We start from the raw sequence: 9,031 nt of genomic DNA on the forward strand, positions 1-9,031 counted from the left end.
GGCTAATGTGCTAGCTAAACCCCACATAAACTCCATCTTTTTTCTAGGGTGGATGCAGGGTAATGCCTGTAGCTTGATTTTAGTTGACTGAGGTGTAGCCTACGCAAGATAAAAGTGTTCTCTTCCTGGTTGCACATATGCATTCCACTCAGCCTTGTGCATGCCCAGTGTGCTGGAGAGCTGGTGAGTTTTCTGCCACAGTGTAGCTGTCAGGACGGCACATGTATCCTGTGCATCCTTATGGCCCCTGTGGAGGCTATATAAGGGCAGTACCTCCCCAATCCCCTTCAATTCCTTCTCACTACCCATGACCTGAGCTGGATCTCCCCATGTGACTTGCCTCACCGTTTTGTCTCTGCCTTGTCAGTGACTTTATCTCTTTACTTTTTATGTAAATAGTTAGTTAGCAGTGAGTACCACTAGTTATGCTTCCTTTATTGTTTTATTTTGTTTTTATTATTTAATAGTTTTCGGTGCTAGGCCCTGGTGGCATGCAGTGCTCAGTCACCGAACTGTAAGGCTCTCCATCATGTGGGGTGCCTATTCGGACGTTCCCCACTGATGTTATCTGGACTGGTGATCTGCTAGGTCACTCCAGTCTTTGACTCTGGGAGCCAGCCTTACCCTGCTCTGCTGTGAGAACCCTCACTCCTGGGCTGTTCATGCACAGCCTCTGGCATGTAAGCTGCTCCCAGCTACTTGCAACCAAATGACACTAGCCAATATCTCTGGTCCCAGACACAACCCTAGGAACCTCCGTCTTAACACTTTCAATGTCCTTAAAACTTAGATGCTTCTCACCACAGGCTGGCTAGTTGCTCTTCAGCCAGGCTCTCCCCTTTGATCAGCGCTTCAGTCACTTGGTGTGGTGGCTGTAGATGTAAATGGAAGAGAAAGGAAGAGCATGGCAAATGTCTCTCCCTTTTATCATGTCCTTTCTTCCCTCTTGGCTTTGCCCTTACCACTTCAGAGTCAGGTGAGCATTACCACATCACAGTTCCAAACTGACCAAAGGAAGGGGAGTGACTCCCTCGAGAGTCCAACAGAGTTTTTTGTTGCTGCCTAGGCCAGCGCCTTTGTTTCTGTGAGGCTGGGCTGCGTTTGTCCCGTACCTGCCATGATGAGGGGTGAACTCCCTCTCTATTCTTGGAGAGTTTTTGCCTGGGCTTCCTTTAAGCTATGAGAATACATTTTCAGCCTTATAACTATATACATTAAATTATAACCTATAACATCACTATAACATCATGAGCCTTCCGAAGACACCCAACATGACCAACTTTGCATTGGATAGCACACAATCATTTTACAAGGATGATCATGGGGTGCTGGGTGTTCCCCCGAGGTACAGAGCGTCACACCTATCCCAAATAAAGACCCCACACATAGGAGCTAGCACAGCAGTGGGCAAGTACTTTGAGCAGTTGCCAAACTGCTGCTGCTGTTGGGCTTAAAAGCTGGTCTGCTCACTCTTCCCACCAGTCTGGTGGTGTAGCCAATCAGGCAGCCTACTACAAGCCAGCTGTGTTCACTAGGTTGCCTGGAGACTGGATCTGCTGCAGGCCCTGATTCCTGACAACCCTGGCACCGCCTTCAGTATCAGTGCGCACCATGTTGAGGACTGGTGCAATCTTCAGCCTTGACACCAGTTCCATGACCTGTCTTTGCGCCTACAGCCTTAGTAGCAGGCCAATTCTCAGAGTGGGCACTGACCATGGCTTACACTACGGCACTGCTACAGAATCCTTCCCGGTACTTGACATGATAATCTTTACATCTTGGAACACATTTGTGGTACCGTCTACCATGCCTGCATCAGTACCAATACTGGCCTCTTCACAATGGACTACAGACAAGTCAGGTTGCCTAGTGGGCCCACTGATTATTCAGCTGACTCTTTGCAGTCTGGTTCAGAGTCCTCCAGTACTCCACTAGGTCCACTTATTTAGTTAAGTGGAAACATTTTTTGATCTGGTCCACTAGTCAGGGAATACAGCCAGCAGAGGCTAAGATTCAGGACATTTTAAAGTACTGCTTACATCTTAAATCCTCAGGCCTTTCTCTAAATTGCCTGAGACTCCAGCCATTTCAGCTATCCTTCTTCCCATTCAAGTGAGATCCACAGTGATGGGGCCTCACAAGTAACACAGGTAGAGTAGGAACTTCTCTATACCACTGCTATCCCTTCCCTTGGTTTTGGTCCCTTCTTTTCACTTATGCCCCCTGTAACAGACCCAGAACCCCAGGGAGAGCGTTCATTTTTTTTCACCACAATGGATGACGTAGTGCGGGCACTGATACAAGCTACGGCGGCCCAGCAGGAGGCTACCCGTGTCCAGGCAGCCGCCCAACAGGAAGCAGTGCAGCTGCAGCAAGAGACTAATTGCCTGCTGATGGACCAGGCTGCTCAAGACCGAGCTATATTGCGGGAACTGGTAAACCATGTAAAGTCCCTTACAGAGCTGAATCGTGGCCATGATGGGACGCAGCTCATGCTGGCCACCCATTGGCTGCAGAAAATGACATGGGAGGATGATGTAGAGGCATACCTTCTGGCCTTTGAGAGGACAGCCCTACGGGAGGCCTGGCCTCGAGATCAGTGGTCTGGCATCCTTGCCCCATTCCTGTGTGGGGAGGCCCAGAAGGCCTACCATGATCTACCTGAAGAGGCTGCGGCAGACTACCCCCAGCTGAAAACAGAGATCCTGGCCAGATCTGGGGTAATGACAGCAGTGCGGGCCCAGCAGTATCACGGTTGGAGGTACCAGGAAGACAAAACCCCGCGGTCCCAATTGTATGACCTCATCCATCTCGCATGAAAGTGGTTGCAAACAGAGTCCCGGAGTCCAGAAGAGACACTAGCGGTTCTGGTCATCAACCGATACATGAGGGGACTACCACCAGACCTTCGTGCCTGGGTAAGCCAGAATGAACCCTCCACCTATGACAAGGTTGTCGCCCTGGTAGAGAGGTGAAGGACAGCGAGGGAGCTGACCCGACCAGTTAAGGAAGAGGCACCCCGGGTTAAACTGGCAGCACCAAGCCCTAAAGTTCGGGTGACTGGGCCACCGGGAGGGCCCAGGTGGAAAAAGAGAGAGGCTGAAGGCCCATCAGAGGCCACAAAGAGTCGGAGCACTGAGGGAAAAGAGGATTGTGATGTTAGACTGCCCAAACCAAAAGACCGGGTAATGCCTAGGGCTCCATACAGATGTTATGCCAGCAGGGAGTGGGGACACATAGCTGCACAGTGTCCCAATGCTGAGGAGCCTATGCAGTGTAACCTGGGGAACTGGGCAGATCCATGCTCCCTAATCCACTTTGTGGGGGTCTCACTAACCCCATATATGTATACCAGACCAGTGAAACTAAATGGGGTAGGGACCACAGCACTGGTTGATTCAGGGAGTGCTATCACTCTTATCTCAGGGAAGCTCATGAAGCGTAGTCAGCTGCTGCAGGCTAAACGTATGGGGATAACATGTGTCCATGGGACAGTTAGTTATTACCCCACCATCCCAGTAAAAATCGAGATCCAAGGGAACACTATTGAGGTAGCAGCAGGTGTAGTCCCTAAACTCACATACCCGGTGCTCATAGGGAGGGACTCCCCAGGGTTTGGAAACTTACTCCCAGTAGGGGGATTGGAGAAAGATGGGGACCCTAAAATTGATAACTGTTAACCCCCAATCTTCTCTGAAATATCCCCAGATTTGTTCTCCACTCCCAGACAGGGTAGGAAGACAAAAAGGGAAAGAAGGGCAGTTAAGGCCTTGGGAACCCGAATACTGACCCAAAGCCAGAGGGTCGCTCTTGTAGGTAGGCGGACCTGTGCAGCTGAAAACAAGTCCGGGCGTTCCTAGGTGTGGTGGGGTATTACCGACGATTTATCCCCCACTTTGCCACAAGGGCAAGCCCCTGACAGACCTAGTGAAAGCCCTTGGACCCGATCTGGTTAGATGGTCTGATGCAGCAGAGGAAGCATTCACAGACCTACGGACTGCCCTCTGCAATAAACCTGTACTGATAGCCCCTGATTTCACCAAGGAGTTTATCCTGCAGACGGATGCATCAGAAGTAGGGTTGGGGGCCGTTCTATCACAGATGGTCGGGGAGGAGGAACACCCAATTCTATACCTCAGTCGGAAACTCCTTCCAAGGGAACAAAAATATGCAGTGGTGGAGAGAGAATGCCTTGCTGTAAAATGGGCCATGGAAACATTGCGCTACTACCTGCTCGGGTGCAGATTTGTCCTCGTGACCCACCATACCCCTCTTCAATGGATGCAGCGGAACAAGGAGAAGAACACAAGGGTGACCAGATGGTTCTTATCCCTCCAACCTTTCCAGTTCCATGTGCAACACAGAGCAGGGAGCCATCATGGCAACGCCGATGGCTTGTCACGTGTGCACTGTCTAGTGTCCCAAGCTGCCCAACCCCTTGGCGTTGAGCAGGGGGGAGGGATATGTGACAGACCCAGACCAGTGGGGTACAGGAGTCTGGTAGAGGGCAAATATACTGGTCACTGGATGAGTAGTTTTCTGTTCCCTGAGTGACCAGACCTATTGGGATTCAGGAAGTGGGCAGGCAAAGCCCGCCCACTGCTAAAGGATCCCCCCCCAGGCTAAGGGGGGGTCCACAGGACCTGGAGACCAAAAAATTACGGGGGACAACTAATAAAAGAACAGGGACAGGAGTGAGGTCAAAGGGTCAAATGAAGCGAACTAGACGGGGACACCGAGCAGAGAACCCCGGACAGCGCCCACTGCTCCTCGAAGGTGTCAAGAGAGCCAGTGGACGCTGCCCAGAGGAACTCTGCCCGGATACGTGAAAGAACGGAGGACCTGAAATACGGCCCACAGTCACAGGAAACTCCATCGGCCAGCCTCCTCACTCTGGTTTTATAGATGGCCAGTTTCGCTAGGGCCAGAAGGAGGTTGACCAGGAGGTCCCACGACTTTGTGGGGCGATGGATAGGGAGTGCATAAATAAAAAGGTGAGGAGAAAAGTGCAACCAAAATCTTAACAAAATATCCATGAGGAGCCAGAATAGGGGCTGCAGCCTGGCGCACTCCAGGTAAACATGCACCAGGGTCTCCCTCACGTCGCAAAAGGGGCAGGTGTCTGGGATAGGGTTAAACCGCGCCAAGTACATGCCCGTGCTCACGGCTCCGTGAAGGAGCCGCCAACTGATGTCCCCGGTGGGCTTCGGGATCAGAGCAGAATAAAGGCTGGCCCACCAGGGCTCCTCACCCTCCAGAGGTGGCAGAAGGTCCCGCCACTTTGTATCGGGGCGGGACGCGAGGGTGAGGACATGAAGAACATGGAGCACGAGCATGTATAGATGTTTCCTTGGCACGGTCCGGAACGGAACCGGCTGTAGATGGTGCAGCCGGCTCATGGCGAATGGACCGGGAGGGGGCCCGATGAAAAAGTCCGGAGGGCTCGGAGTGGAGGGTGGGCGGGGCGTGCCCTCTCGCAGGACCCGGTCGAGATAGTCCCGAGCAGCGGGCGGCAAAGCGGCCCTCACCTCCTGAAGTACGCGCAGGGGAGTACGAGGTCTGGAGAGCCCCATGCGCTGAGCGAGCGTCAGGGGATCCAGCCAGTCTCCCCGGTCGTAGTCCAGGAGGTCTCCGACTTTGGTGACTTCTGCTAGGACCAACCTCTGGCGCACCATGGGGGACTCCGCCACCTGCACACGAAGCTGGGGGTTGTATAGCAGGGGCTCCGCAAGGAGATCTGCCCCCACGGTGGCCGCCACGGACCTGGTCACTGAAAACAGTTTCCAGGTCCGGAGGAGGTCCTGGTAGAAGACCGGCAGCTCAGAGAGGCCTCGCGGAAGACCTCTCGGATCGAGATAAAAGAGCTGCCGGTCATATCGGAGCCCTCGGAAGCGGCGTAGGAAGGCGTGCGCCAATACGCTCCATGCAGGACTACCTGCACCATAAAGGAGCCTCTGCAGGGCCTGGAGGCGGAAGACGTGGATCTGAGCCTGCAGACACTTCAGGCCCTGCCCTCCCTCCTCCAGGGGTAGATGGAGAACCCCCGCAGAGACCCAGTGCAGTCCTGACCAAAAGAACTCCAGAATCAACGTCCGAAGGGTGGTCAGGAAGCCCGGGGCCGGGACCAGGGTGTTGAGCCGGTACCAGAGCATGCACAGGACTAGTTGATTGAGCACCAGTGCTCTCCCTCGAAGGGAGGGACAGGACTACTCCGGTGTCTATTTCCGGAGCCGCTCCGACACTCTGCCCTCTAAACCTAGCCAATTCTCCGGCGGAGACGGATGCGTGGCAGAAAGGTAAACGCCGAGATAGAGCAGCGGACCCGCGCTCCACCGGATGGCCTGAAGCGCGGGTGGGAGGGAGCTCGCCTGCCACCCGTCCCCTACCACCAGGCCAGAGCTCTTGACCCAGTTAACCCGGGCAGAGGAGGCTGCCGAATAGATGGTCTGGCAAGCCTCCACCCGCACCAGGTCCCCCGGGTCCTGGACCACGAGGAGCACGTCGTCGGCGTACGCCGACAGGACCAGCCGCAGCTCCGGCTCCCGCAGCACCAACCCTGCCAACCTCCTACGGAGGAGACAGAGGAAGGGCTCGATCGCCAGAGCATACAGCTGGCCCGAGAGGGGGCACCCTTGACGTACTCCTCGCCCGAAGCTGACCGGTTCGGTCAGGGTCCAGTTGAACCTGACCAAACACTCTGCGGAGGCGTACAGCACCTGGAGAAAACCCACAAACTGGGGCCCGAAACCAAACGCTCGCAGAGTGCCCAGGAGATACCCGTGGTCCACCCTGTCGAACGCCTTCTCCTGATCCGGGGACAGGAGGGCGAACGACAGACCATCCCTACACCCGAGTTCCAAGAGGTCCCGGACCAGATACAAGATGTCGAAGATGGTGCGGCCCGGGACGGTGTAGGTCTGGTCTGGGTGGATCACGTCCACCAACACGGACCCTAACCGCAGTGAGATGGCCTTTGCTACGATTTTATAGTCCGTGCTGAGGAGCGAGATGGGACGCCAATTCCGTAAATCGCGGAGGTCCCCCTTCTTCGGCAATAAGGTCAGCACGGCTCGCCTGCACGAAAGAGGGAGGACCCCGCCCTGCAAGGACTCGGCCCAGACGGTGACAAGGTCCGGACTGAGGACGTCCCAAAACACGCGGTAGAACTCCACAGTCAGCCCGTCCATGACCGGAGATTTACTCGTGGGCATGCGGCGGAGGGCTTCCGAGAACTCGGCCAGAGTGAGAGGCAGCTCCAGCCGGTCTCGGTCGCCCGCGCTGACCATCGGGAGTTCATCCCAGAGCATTCTGCAAGCGTTAGGATCAGTCGGATCCGGGGAGAAAAGGCCTGCGTAGAAGGCCCTGGCCCTCCTGCACATTTCCGCCGGATCCGTGAGGGGGGTGCCGTCCTCTGCTAGAAGGCAGGTGACGTGCTTTTTAGCCCCCTCTTTTTCTCCAAGGCGTAGAAGAAGCGGGAACCGCGATCCATCTCCCGAAGGAGGCGGATGCAGGATCGAACAAAGGCACCTCGGGCCCGATGGTCCTCGAGGGTCCGCAGCTCTTCCCGCTTCTCCCGGCACGCTCCGCAGAGGGATAGATCACCGGGGCTGGCGGCCAGATGCCTCTCCAGCTCTAAGACCTCCCGTTCCAACTGCCCTATCGCCGCATCCCTCCGTCGGCTGGCGCCCCAGGTGTAGTCACGGCAGAAGAGCCGGGCGTGCACCTTCCCCAGGTCCCACCACCGTCACGCCGAGGGAAAGGCATGCCGCTGCCCTCGCCAGGCTAGCCAGAACTCCCGGAAGGACGCCACGAAGCCCACATCCTCCAACAAGCTATTATTAAAGTGCCAATAGGCCGGCCCCGGCCTCTCCGCGCAGAGAGAGGCTGTCACGGTGGCTAGATGGTAATCTGAAAAAGGGGCCGGCCGGACGCTGGAGGAGTGGGCCCGGGAAAGATGGAAGCGTGACATATAGATGCGGTCCAACCGGGAGTGGTACGACCGATGGACCTCCACCCGGACAAAAGTGAATGTCGAAACGTCATCCGGGTGGTGGTCGCGCCAGACATCCACCAGGGAGTGATGTTCGACGATCTCCCGGAGGACGTCCGCGGCGGCCTGGTGCTGCTCGGTCCCCGAGCGGTCCCGTTCCTCAAGGGTGGCGTTAAAGTCCCCGCCCAGGACCAGGCACTCGCGAGGATCCAAGGTGCCGAGGAAGGCAGACGCCTGCTGATAAAAACACAACCGCTCCGGGCCCAATGTCGGGGTGTAAACGTTGACGAGATTAACCACAAGCCCCTCCATGCGGACCCGGAGGTGCAGCAGGCGGCCCGGCACAGCCTCGGTGACCCCCAGCACCTCGGGCCGTAGGTCGGGGGAGAACAGGGTCGCCACTCCAGCCGTACGAACTGTGAGGTGGCTAAAATAGACCCTGTCCCCCCACTCCAGCCGCCAGCTAGCTTCAGCGGCCAGATCCTTATGGGTCTCCTGCAGGAAAATCACAGAGTACGCCCCCTCCCGAAGGAAGGAGAGCACCTGGCTCCTGCAGAGACCCATCCTACAGCCCCGGGTGTTTAATGTTGCGAAGATGATCGGTGACATGAGGAGGGCTGGGGGGGGATCCTCGCTAGCAGAGACACCCACGGCCTCCGTCGGGCCGCGCAACAATCCATGACCTACCCCATAAGCGATTAAGGAGTCACGGAAGAGGTGGACCCGTTGGTAGGCCGCGGCGGCCTGCCTCCCGGTCCTCTTACCCTCCCCCATGAGGGCCCTCGCGGCCCGGAGGATCTGATGGAAATCCCCCCATCGCTGGAGTGCAAGCTGTACCTTGTTGCGGGAGCCACGGACGTCCTCAAGGAAGTCCCGTAGCTCCTCTCTCAGCGTATGGGGGGGTGGGGTTATTGATCTATGGCTATCCCCCAGCGGGGCCCCTGTCATAGCCCCGTGGCCCACCGAGACGGGCAAGCAGGGGGCAGACCCTCGACGTGGCTTCCGATGGGCTGGCGCCACGTGGCCCGCCTCAGACCCTGG

Source organism: Chrysemys picta, chromosome 1 (genome assembly GCF_011386835.1).
Source record: "Chrysemys picta bellii isolate R12L10 chromosome 1, ASM1138683v2, whole genome shotgun sequence".
NCBI lineage: Eukaryota > Metazoa > Chordata > Testudines > Emydidae > Chrysemys > Chrysemys picta.